The sequence below is a fragment of the Vicugna pacos genome, chromosome 11, assembly GCF_048564905.1.
Source record: "Vicugna pacos chromosome 11, VicPac4, whole genome shotgun sequence".
NCBI classification, from domain to species: domain Eukaryota; kingdom Metazoa; phylum Chordata; class Mammalia; order Artiodactyla; family Camelidae; genus Vicugna; species Vicugna pacos.
Genome location: NC_132997.1, coordinates 4784465 through 4797440, shown reverse-complemented (window position 1 = coordinate 4797440; position 12976 = coordinate 4784465). Strand labels below are relative to the sequence as shown.

Genomic DNA, 12976 nt, shown 5'->3' with positions numbered 1-12976 from the left:
GAGTGTCCTTTCATTTACACCTGCTGGACTATCCTTAGTATTTCTTGTAGGGCAGGCCTGCTAGCAATGGATTCTTTCAGATTTTGTTTTTGTAGGAGTGTCTTAATTTCTACTTTAATTTTTTTAAAGAATCATTTTGCTGGCTATAAAATACTTGGTGACAGTCTTTTCCTTTTATCTCTTTGACGATACCATCCACTGCCTTCTGGTCTCCATGGTTTTTGATGAGAAATCAACTGTCTTACTGAGGAGCCTTTCTATACGTTGAGCCACTTTTCTCTTTCGGCTGTCAAGATACTTTATTCTTGTCTTTTGACACACTGAATCTGATGTGCCTATTTTAGATGTCTCTAAGTTTATACCACATGGAGTTTGTTGAGCTGCTGGGATGTACAAATTAATATTTTCATCAAATTTGGGAAGTTTTCAGCCATTATTTCTTTATATATTCTTTCTGCCCCTTTATTCTCTCCCTCCTTCTGGCGCTCCCATTATGTGTGTATTGGTATTGTTGATGGTGTCCCACCTATCTCTGACACAGTGTTCATTTTTTTTTCATTCCTTTTTCTTTCTGTTCCACAGACAGGGAAATCTCAGTAGTTTTAATTTAACTGACTTTTTCTTCAACAAGTTCATATCTACAGAGAAACCACTTATTGAAGTTTTTATTTTAGTCATTATATTTGTATCTCTAGAATTTCTAGTTGGTTTTTATTATAAATTTTATTTATTGTTATTCTCTGTACAATGAGATGAGCACATAATTTAATCCTTTAGGCATGGTTTCTGTTAGTATTTTGAACATATGTGTAATTGCTTATTTATGTCTTTGTCTAGTAAGTCCAGTGTCTGGGCTACCTCAGGGAGTTTCTGTTGACTACTTTTTCCCCGTCTGTTATGACCAAACTTTTCTGTTTCTTTGTACATCTTGTAATTTTCTGTTGAAAGCTGGACATTTAAAATATTACAATGTGGCAGATCTGAAAGCCTGATTTTCCTCATCTCCAGGGTTTATCATTGCTTTCATTGTCATTGCTGCTGCTGCTATTTATTTAGTTACTTTCCTGAACAAATTCTGTAAAGTCTGTTTTCTTTATCATGCATGACCATGAGATCAGTGTGTGTGAAGAAAGCCTAGTTGTCATCACTGTAGTAATGATTGGACAGTGATTTCTTTCAATGCCTGGAGACAATCGTTTGAGCTGTTGCCAGGTGGCTGTGTGTCCACGTGCTGAGGGATGCCCTCAGCACCGGCATGCAGTCAGCAGCTCTTCCGTATCCTTTAGTTCTTGCTTATGCAGAATCTCAAGTTCAGCCAGAGTTGAAGGCTTAGGATTTTCTCAGATCTTTCCTTGCCATGTGCCACACATGTATATTGCCTTCTACAATTCTCAGAATTTTTTGGAGCTTTTTAACCCTACCTTCACCCCCAGAACGTCTCATTACTCAATTTTGCCTTCTAAGTTTCCTAGTCAGCACGTAGTTAGCCTCTACTGGTCCCACTGCCTCAGGCAGTTGTAATGTTAGATACTCACTGCTGATTGTTTCCCACACACACTCTGGGGACAGGCTGTTTGCACAGCATGAGTTTGTGACAGGTCACATAGTGACAGCTCTCTGGGGGCGGATTTTTTGGGTAACTTTAAATAACTTCTGCCCCTACCTTGATTGTGAGACTATTGCTTATAAAGGCCACCATTTAGGTGAGGATACAGGGATGGGGTAGATCAAGTTACAATGCCTCAAAACTCACTATCTTTATGGAGATTTAGCTGGGTTTTTTTTTCTCAAATAAAGACTCCCCGGATTGCTGGAAGTGTTGGTTTAATTTCCAGAGTTCTACAGAGGTTAATTTTGACAAATTTTACAAAGCCATTGTCATTGCTTCATAGAGGAGTAAGTTTTCCAAGATATTTACTCAGATATTCTAGAAGTGTATCCCATTTGCATTTGTGTTTAACTGAGTTACTTGCAAGACTAACTAATTCTACAGCTCCAGCCCCATTCACATAAGAGTCCACCTGCATGGATTCTCCTACAGCAGTGTACAACCTGTTGTCAGACTGTTGTTTTTCTTATTAAAGTGTAGGGGTTTTTAAAAATATGCTCATGAATAGCCTTTTGTCATTTTTACACGTTACAAAACTTCCACTAGTCTGTAGCTATTTTTTCCCCTCACTTATCGTTTCTTTAATGAAGTTCTCACTTTTAAGGATTTTCAGTATAGCAGTTTGTGGATGCTGATCACACGGGTGAGGCATTTAACTACTGTCTAAACCTCAGCCTTTGCTCTGATTCACTGTCTGGAACATCTGAACACATCTACTGAACCCCATATACCAATGGATGCTGACAGACCTAATTAAAAAAATGCTTTTTAAGTAAAGCAAAAAATATTAACTTTGACACTGGAAACGACAAATCTCAAATTTCCTAGCTGATCTTGCTTTCTGTGATCATGAGCTACATCATGTTTTTAGAGCCGACAGGCATATTGAACTACTGATTTTATTTCATCGGATTTTAGAATGCAGAACACATTTCAGGCCCACTTATAGCACCATATGTGTATCTTAAAGGATATGTACATATGATGATGTCTTTATTATAAGTACCTTATTTTATTTTAAGTACCTACTGCTGTGCACCTCATTAAGGAAAGCTTGAAACTGCAGTACTGAAATTTTTCATACCACCATCATCCCATAGCATCTCTTTTGCACTTAGATGTTGTGTGGCAGAGTATTTTTCTGCTCCCTAGAAATGATCAATGTTGAAGGGGAAAAAAAAACCCTCCTCAAATAAATGTACTCCAAATCACACACTTATCTGAACGATGGCCACCATTTTAGTCCATAGTCCACACCAATCCATCTACTCATACTGACTCAGAGTACTCAACATAGACAATCCACCCCTGAATTCAGGGTCCTCAACACATGTTCTATCCCCTCCCCATTCCTTGTTGATTCTGACCTACTTTTGTCCAGCGTGTCCTGCCAGTCTCTTTGCTACTTGACTGCACTTTTTAATTTTTACCTTTGAGTTCCAGGCTGCGCCTAGTGATTTCCAGAGAAACGCCAGACACTTGGCTCATCAGGAGGGGCGGTGAGGATTTCAGAAAGCTGTTAAACTAACTCACTTTCAGATCAGTGAGTGGCTGTTGTGCGCATTCCTTCTAGATCTCTGCCATGCCGGCTGCATCCACCCCAGCAAAATAACGTAGCTCCTCCAACCACCTCTGCCTCCATTCATCTGGGTTTCTGCTTTCAGTGACACTCAGATGCTGCTGATGGGCATTATATCTATATATATTTTTAATTGAAGTATAGTCAGTTACAATGTGTCAATTTCTGATGTACAGCACAATGTTCCAGTCCTTCATATTCACATATATATGTACGAATTCCTTTTCATATTTTTTTACTAAAGTTTATTACAAGATATTAAATATTGTTCCTGTGCTATACAGAAGAAATTTAGTTTTTTAGCTATTTTTATATATAGTAGTTAATATTTGCAAATCTCAATCTCTGATGGGCATTTTTAAAGCCACATCTGGAACCCTTGTTGCAGAAGTGTCTGAGAAATATATTTTCGACCTCATAGACTTTTGGTTAGGAAGTTGGAATAAAGGCTGACCTGGCTCACCTAACTTGTCTGCCTTTGTGAGTAAAGAGGTCTGGAGTTTCAAGTCCCAATGAAATGTCCCAGCCCTTCAGTAGCAGACTCTTAAAGCTACCAAAATGCTCCCGTCTACCAGAGCATGACTTGTCCTTAGACACTGCTGGACATAACCACCGATGTTGTCTAAGGCATCGTCTTCATCTGGTGCACACTTTCTTTAGATGTGTAATATCCTGATTAACAGGACAAGCTAGTTTGGATTCCCAAGGCCACAGGCAGCCTTCTGCCTGACTTTGGAGTATATATAGTCCTCTCTCAGATCAGCTAGAGCTGTCTGGTGTGTGGTTTCCCAGAGAATGTGGGTGCAGTGGTCCCCACCAGAGTCCTACCAGTTGTTTTATTGCAGGAAGAGAGAGAGTAAAAGAGACAGAACAGGAAGTTCTTGTCCAGCCTCAAACACAGTCACCCCCTCCCAGGGCTCTTGCTCTGGGACACACAGCAGTGCAGGTCAGCAGCAATGTGGCCCTGGTGTACTCCAAAACATGGTGTGGTTTTACTGGGCTATCTGTGTCTTTCATGGGCCCTGCAAAGTTCTCGGCTTTGTGAAATGGGGAACTAAGGAACTCCCACCCATGGCTGTAACTCCCAGGGTTTGCACCCTTACGGGTTTTGAGGATTTGCTGGCAACTCATTCTTTTTCACTGGGTCATTTCTCGGTTACACCTGCAGTCCTGTACTTCCTTATCAGAACTGCTCCTTACGTTCGGGATTTAGTGAAAGATGCCATTTTAGCCTGTAAGTTCATGTTCAGGGAGGAGGAGGAAGAAGCACAGATCAGAATTGCTGTTTTGCTTTTTTTTATTATTGTTTTCATAAGCCGTCTCCTGTTGTCGAATGGACACTGAGCAAATGAATGACTGTTACACTCCCATTTGAAAGATGAGAAAAACGACACTCAGGGAGAGGAGGCAAACTTCCTGAGTTTCCAAAGACCAAAAGGGATGAGCACAGAATAAGATCCCTGCAAATTTCTTGTCTGTCATTTGCCTTTAGGTCAATGACAGAGTGCCGTGTGTAGCAGTAAAGTTGTAACGTGCTTTTAAAAGGGTGCAGATGTTCTTGTTTTGTTTATAAAATCACAGTGTTTTGTCTGAGACTCTGAAAAAGAGAAATGGGTTAGTAAATGTTGGTTTCTCATCCTTGGTCCTTCCTCCCCTTCACAGATATGGACCCTTCCATCTGTAGCAGGAATAAGACAGCCCCAGCCTTCCCGTCTCATGAGATCAGTTCTCATTCATTTCATTCCTGCCCACCAGTAGGTGATAAAGCACAGCGAGATTTTCATGTCCTGCTTCACTGATTCTTGTGAAATTAGGTGTTTGAAAAGGGAAGCTGCTTTTTTTTATATAAAGTGCAGTAATTTTCCTAGCAGAGAAGGAATTTGAGGATTTTCTTCATTGAAAATCAATAGAGATTTCAAGAGCATCTGTATTTCTGATGCATAGATTAAAATGACAAAATCTAGAGGGATTACCGAAACACAAGGAAGATACCAAAAGTGTCTTTAAAGAGCTTTTCTAAGACTGGGCTTTTAAAGAGACTGTTAGTTGACAGAGACCCTCTTCTCACCCATAGTCCCTCTCCTTAGGTTGGAAAGGGCCAGCGCTTCCCATGTGTGCAGTTCTGGTGCTTCAAGTGAGTTGTAGGGTAGGGCGGTGCACGTGGTGCTCCCTTCAGTTTGTCCATCCTAAGTAACCCCTGGCAGTCAGAGGGCGAGTGTTTTGCAACGACGTGAACCATTCACCATGCTCTCCGTGGTGTGTGCTCATCTCAGCTCATCCAGGCTCAGGTGATGGCAGAGCAGAGAGTGGTGGCAAGAGGTCAGCCATGAGTAGCAGGAAGCAACTGGAGTCAGCTGGGGCCCAAGTGGCTAGGAGTTCCAGGTTGAATTCCCAGGACTTCCCACAGCTCATTCATTCAGCTAATACTTCTCCAGCACCTGTCATGTGCTGGTGCTTCTTTGTGAACAGAACCAAATCCCTGTCCTCATGAAGATGACATTCTAGTGGACATAAGAAATGATAAACGCAGAAGCAGATCCAGGTCAGGACACATGAGTGCTGTCTACTTTGGAGTGCACAAGGTGAGATCCTTTGGGAAGGAATGTATGATACAGGAAAATGTGGGGGAGAGGATGGCCGTATCCCAGGTCTTATTTGGGTCCCTGTGATGCACCTCGTGATGTGTGGGTCCTTGGTTTGCACAGGAACGAATCCAAGAGAGAGCCACAATTCAGTAAATGTAGATTTATTCAGAGAGATATATACTCCACAGACAGAGTGCGCTGTTTCAGAAGGCAAGAGAAAGGCCATGAGGCGTGAGGGTTGGGTGCTCCAGTTTAAAGTAAAAGTAGATACACACTCCACAGACAGAGTGTGGGCTGTCTCCCTCAGCAGAGAGAGCAGCCACGAGGTGTGGTTGTTAGTTTTTATGCACTCAGTATCTTCATATGCTAATAAGTGGGAGGAATATTCCAACCGCTTTGGGGAAGGTGTTGCGATTACCAGAAATTGGGCCACCACTCACCCTTTGACCTTTCATGGTCAGCCTTGAACCTGTCCTGGCACCTGTAGGAGTGCCATTTAGCATCCTGCTGTATTTCAGTGAGTGTGTATTGAAGCTCAAGATCTACTGGGAGTTGACTTTTCCACCGTCTTGGTGCTAATGGCTGTGCCATTCTTTTAATGTCTGTGCCCTGCCCCCTTCCCTCCTGTCTCATGAAGGAGCTCTGGACTGATTGCACAATTGCAGAGCAGGGGACAGAGTGGAAAGAACTTTATAAGTGGAAGGTGGAAGGCAGTGTTGGTAGTAGAATTCTCAAGTCAATTATAAAGTAAGGGTCTTCTGTTTGCTGGGGGTACCTGGTGTCACATTAGGGAGCTGTGAGCCTTGGGGACTTCAGTGAGTGGGTGTCTCACTGTGTATATTGTGTTGCTTCTTAGGCGTCCCGAGGACAGTTGGCTTATAGGTGACCCATTCACTCAAGCAGGGGTCTCTTTGGGGATTTTCTGCACTTGAGGCTAACATGGGTCACATGGGGGGCAGGACCGGCCAGTCACAGCTTGGTCCACAGTCACCTAGTGCCCTCGCGGCTTTTATCCCATGGATGCGTCACCTCCCCCTCGAAGGGGACAAGGGCACAAGTGGTGGGGCAGCTTCTCAGTGGTGGAGGCATTGCTCTCCAGACCCAACACTCAACAGCATGGACCCCTGGTGTTGGCCACAGTCTTGGCTAGATGAGGCTGTTGGGTAGCTGAGCTCATGAGACGTGGGTGCCATGCTTCCACTCTCACCAAGAGCTCTACTTTTGAAGGTTCTGGTCAGACAGCCACAAATACTCCCTAGCCCATAAACAAAGAACTGTCCCTTTCACTCGGGGAAGGGCACACAGAAGGAGAACGGATCATCCGGAGAGCAGGAGAGGCCAAATCAGTCCTGCCATCAGGGGTCTGACAGACGAGCAAGCTCAGTTCCTCTTACTAGTTGTTTACTTGGGGGATCTGGGGTATTTTGGTGACCTGCAAGTGTCAGGAAATAGTACACGAGGGCTTTGTAGATTTTCTGGTCCGGTGTTAACTCACCCCATTGTAGCTGTTGTGCAAGGAAACAAAACTTGGTGGACAACAGGCCATGGCCCCTGCTCCCTGGTGGAGCCAGGAGATTACAATGTTAAGAACGACTGCGGGGGCATCATTTCTATGTTGAGAGGCCAGATGGCCTTACATATCTCTCATGCTGGATGTCTAAGTCGCAAAGGGAAACTGGATTTCATCCAGCTCTCCAGCCAAGGAGGAGACCACAAGTGGCCTCCCCCACCAACTGTGAGCTCTTTGCCTCCACTGACAGCAGCATCTATAGCAAAAACCTGGGCTGCCACCTGCGTTTCCATGTAAACATCCGAGTAGCCACAGCAATGGCCTCGTGAGCGATGGTGTGCCCAAGGAAGCGCTGTGTGGGACGGAGGGAGGAGTGCCGGGGTCAGACACCGGGCGGGCGGGCAGGCAGTGAGGGCATCTGTGCAGCGCAGGTGCCATGGAACTGAGCCAAAGGGAGGCTGGTTTTGGAGCAGGGAGCCTGGGCAGTGCCGTGTTGTTCGTAAGAAGATCCTGGGCTCTGGATCCAAGAAGTCATTGGCTTGATTCCTGATCCCAACCCTCATCTTGGGCAAATGTTTGAAGCTTTCTGTGACTCTGTTTCTTGGTGTCCCAAATGGGGACAATAGTAGCAATTACCTCTGAGAGTCAGGAGCACCTTTATAGATGTCATTTCATTACGCTCACAGCAGCCCACGAGCACGGTGCTAGGTCCCCCGTTTTACACGTGGCAGACGAGTAACTTAATCAGTAATCACGCAGCTAAGAATGGTCATAATCAGCATTTGAATTTGATCCCTGTGTCCAGATAATTTCTATTCTCACTGAGTATTACTGGAAAACTAGTAAAGTCAGAACAAACACTGCTGGGAAGTGGGTGCTTGAAATATGTTTGTCGTCTTCGCTATTGGGGAGTTTTGAGTTCACATTCCTCACAGCACTTCCGAGGCTCCCTGCGTCTCCGGCTGCCCCTGGTGGGGTCTACAGGGCTCTGGGCAGCTTCTCCTTGTTCTCTAACCCCAAGGCTCTCTGCTCTCTGCAGGTTGATTCTCAACCCTGACTGCTCGGTAGAGCTAATGTCTAAAAACAAAAAAAGGTGGGGACGGTATGGCTCAGTGGTAGAGCACGTGCTTAGCATGCAAGAGGTCCTGGGTTCAATTCCCAGTACCTCCATTAAAATAAATAAAGCTCAATACTCCCCACAAAAAGGAAAGAAGTATTTAAAAAATAATAAACAGTACAAAGGCCCCACTCCAGGCTGTGGTGCACTATTTTTGAAAGGCTCCCAAATTCTTCCCATATGCAGGAGGGTGAGAGCTATCCCTATACACCTCTTGTGAGCTTGTCCACTCACACCCATTAGCCTCTTGAAACAGAAAAACTACTTGGCTCAGCCTAGAACTTTCTCCCGATTTCTAGACTTTTATTTGCCTACTGCACATCTCTCCTGGAGCACACAGGCACCCAGCCAGAACTGAATCAGTTGTCTCCTCTCATGACTTGCCCCTCTTCCTGCCCTTCTTTTTTTTTTTAATTTTTTATTCATTTATAATCATTTTACAATGTTGTGTCAAATTCCAGTGTTCAGCACAATTTTTCAGTCATTCATGGACATATACACACTCATTGTCACAATTTTTCTCTGTGATTTATCATAACATTTTGTGTATATTTCCCTGTGCTATACAGTATAATCTCATTTATCTATTGTACAATTTTGAAATCCCGGTCTATCCCTTCCCACCCTCTAACCCCCTGGTAACCACAAGTCTGTATTCTCTGTCCATGAGTCTATTTCTGTCCTGTATTTATGCTTTGTTTTTGTTTGTTTGTTTGTTTTTGTTTTTTAGATTCCACATATGAGCGATCTCATATGGTACTTTTCTTTCTCTTTCTGGCTTACTTCACTTAGAATGACATTCTCCAGGAGCATCCATGTTGCTGCAAATGACATTATGTTGTCGGTTTTTATGGCTGAGTAGTATTCCATTGTATAAATATACCACATCTTCTTTATCCAGTCACCTGTTGATGGACATTTAGGCTGTTTCCATGTTTTGGCTATTGTAAATAGTGCTGCTATGAACATTGGAGTGCAGGTGTCATCCTGAAGTAGATTTCCTTCTGGATTCAAGCCCAAGAGTGGGATTCCTGGGCCATATGGTAAGTCTATTCCTAGTCTTTTGAGGAATCTCCACACTGTTTTCCACAGTGGCTGCACCAAACTGCATTCCCACCAGCAGTGCAGGAGGGTTCCCCTTTCTCCACAGCCTCTCCAGCATTTGTCATTTTTGGATTTTTGAATGACGGCCATTCTGACTGGTGTGAGGTGATACCTCATTGTAGTTTTGATTTGCATTTCTCTGATGATTAGTGATATTGAACATTTTTTCATGTGCTTTTTGATCATTTGAATGTCTTCCTTGGAGAATTGCTTGTTTAGGTCTTCTGCCCATTTTTGGATTGGGTTGTTTATTTTCCTCTTATTGAGTCATATGAGCTGCCTATAAATTTTGGAGATCAAGCCTTTGTCGGTTTCTCTTGCAAAAATTTTCTCCCATTCCATAGGTTTTCTTCTTGTTTTATTTCTGGTTTCCTTTGCTCTGCAGAAGCTTGTAAGTTTCATTAGGTCCCATTTGTTTATTCTTGCTTTTATTTCTTCTAGGAGAAAATTTTTGCAATGTATGTCAGATAATGTTTTGCCTATGTTTTCCTCTAGGAGGTTCTTGCCCTTCTTATTTCACAGAATGGCACTATTATTTAGACACTGCCAAAGCCAGAAAGCTGGCCGGCATCTTTGACCTCTTCCTGCCCTTCCATCACACCTGTGGCCAATCCGTCCACCTGCTGAAATGTTTTCTTCTCTCTCCTCCTGGCAGGGCCTCAGCAGGACTTCACATGAACCTGCCAGTAGTCCTCCCTGACACTATCTTGTCTCTTTCTAGATCACTTTGCATGTCTCCTCTACCTTGGAGGCACACAGAGTCCTTTGTGATGTGCACCTGTGATCTCTCCACCTGGTTGCCTCATCTGCCTCCCACACCCTGTGCTCGCTTGTAGACTATTTGCAGTTCCTGGAAGGGACCTGGCTTTGTTTGGCCTCCCTCCTTTGCATGCACAACTCCCCAGGGAGAAATGGCCTTAACATTATACGTTCACCTGATCACTTCTAGGGCATCTCAGATCTCACAACTGTGGTTCCCTCCTCTGGGAGAGCCTTGGCTACAGTTCCGGCTCTCTGCCCCGAGCACCCTCTGCTGACTGTTATCCAAGCCCTCTTTACACGCCTTCTCAGCCATCACTTCATGATGAGTCCTGTGCACCTAGGAGCTCCCGGAAGCAGGGACTGTGTCTTTTTCCTCTTTATTCTCAGAGCATTGTAGAGACTCAGGTATAACGGTGGAGGGCACAGTGGTTATTCTGCAATTTCTCTAGAGTTGGAGCCTAGGGGTAACAGTCTGTTGGGAAGAAGGGCTTAGGGGATTTACCCTGAAGCCACATTTTCAATTAACATTTCATGTTGTTTTTGTCTACTATTTAAACTTAGGAGTCTTAAAACACAATGACGATTTCTAAAAATTACTTTACCGATGATTGAGAAAAATGGCAGTTTTCCATACTTAAGAATATTATTTTAAGTTTGTGTGACTGGGGTGGTGGAAAATAGAAATGCAAGGGCTACTAAAGCATTCTCATCCCCTTCCCCACCCTCAGGTCCTTTGGACAGAAGAGACAGAGGGATGTGAGGAGAAGGCTTGGAGGGTGCACCGTGCAGTGCTTTTAAATTGTGACAGTTACTTGTGCTTTTTTTTACTTTTTTTAATGGAGGTAATGGGGCTTGAACCCAGGACCTTGTACATGCTTAGCACGTGCTCTATCACTGAGTTATACCCACCCTTCCCCCCGATATTTGTGTTTTTAGAGGGCATAATGTGCTGGTAGCAGGTACTTTAGCATCAGACACAGTCACCTGCCTCTGACCATCACGTTAATACCTTTCCCTTGAGCTAGAGAGCTAGTCTGTTTCCAAAAGTTCAATAAATTATCTACATATTCTTTTTTCTTAAAAAAGGTATTAACTCATTTTTTTCTTTAGTATCGCCTATAAATAAAATGTGATTTTATTAACCATTTACCAAAGTGTTAAGTGTAATAAATATTAAGTACAGATTTCTGAAGCATCAGTCATCACTGAAGATCCACATTCTGCTGTTCTGTCTCTCTGTTAGTCACCTTACTTTTGGAGTTCTGGAAGCGGCGCCAGGCAGAACTTGAGTACAAATGGGACACGGTTGAGCAGGAAGAACAAGTCCGGCCAGAATAGGAGGCGCGGTGTCCCCATGTGGATATAGATGAGATTACCCAGGAAAAGCGGGCGCTGTTTAGATGCACTTGAGTCTGTTTACTTCTGGACTTGTCAGCCTTGGCTGCATGTTGGAATCACCAGGGGACCTTAAAAAATGTTGGTGCCTGGATTCCATCACTGCAAACTCTGATGGTACTTAGTGGCCTCCGGTGCATTCTGGCATAGGGAAGTTTTTAAAGCTCCTCTGGTTATTCTAATGTGCAGCCAAGTTGAAGAAGCACTGCCTGGAATGGTGGACACAGAAGAGAAATGAGGTCCTTCCTTCATATTAACTGTAAAAAGGGGGAAAAGAAAAAGACTGGTAAAACTGTATATGAAAAGAGGCATTGATTTGTATCCTTTCATAACACCAATAAAAAATGCAAAATATAAATTAGCTGCAATGACATAGATGTAGAAGGAAAGACAAATTGGTTTTTATAGTTGACTCCCATTTTTTTACATGCGCCTTCATTATTGAGGCCTCCTTTTCATCGTAGACTAGGTGCCCCTTTGTCTTGAACTAAGTCCCGGTCACTGCTCCCCCTTCCTATTGGGATGTGCACAAAGAAGCATGGCTCTCATCCTAAAGTCAGAGAAAGGGTAGAGGAAGCAGGGAAACATATGTTGAGGTGCCATCAGTGTTTGAGCAGTGTTTGACCTAGTCATTTTACATAATTGGAAATGTAAATTTATTGCTGCCACTCCTGCTGCAAAATTAAAAAAGTAAAACTGTATATCTTTGTATCAACATTCCAGAGCTATGAAAAGATGATTTTTGAGTCATTTGTATTATTGCTTCTTTCCATCAGCTGAGATAATTTAGAGCTGATGGTGCTTGCAGTCAGCAGCAGCAGGAGAGTAGGTTGTGAGCATGAATAACTCTTGGGGAAAAAATGCTTTTACTAGGAGTATCTGAAAATGTCTCCAAATATAGATTTAATAAATTGAATCACAGATCTACAGAATGTTGGCACTGAAAAGATATGGAGGGAGCAAGTCAAACTCCTCTTTTTATAAATGGAAAAAAATGAGGTTCAGCTACCAATAGAAAGTGACATTTGTCTTTTACAATGTAATAAGCTTCTAATAATCCCCATTATGAATAGTTCCCATTGTTTACAACTGAAGATGGGTGTAAAAGCATATGTTGGTGAAAGACTGTACATTCAGAGATGAAAGCTGAATCTTAGACAAAATTAGATGTTCATAATGCTTTTGAGTCCTGAAAAACAAAAACTTATCATATTGACAGCATACAAAAAATACTGAAGAAAAGTTTTTTGGTCATTTAAACTGCCAAGTTTAAATTTAAATTTGCAAGCTAATAAGTTTAAATTTTCATTGGAAC

General features: G+C 43.0%; 1 long non-coding RNA gene across 1 annotated transcript in view; it reads left to right on the top strand.

Moving 5' to 3' along the window:
• LOC140699127 (uncharacterized) overlaps positions 1 to 11604 on the top strand; it is a 28585-nt gene extending 16981 nt beyond the window's left edge. The window contains exon 4 of the long non-coding RNA XR_012077132.1: positions 11510 to 11604. This is a non-coding gene — a long non-coding RNA (uncharacterized lncRNA). The remainder of the gene's footprint in view (positions 1 to 11509) is intronic.
• The last annotated feature ends 1372 nt before the right edge of the window (positions 11605 to 12976 follow it).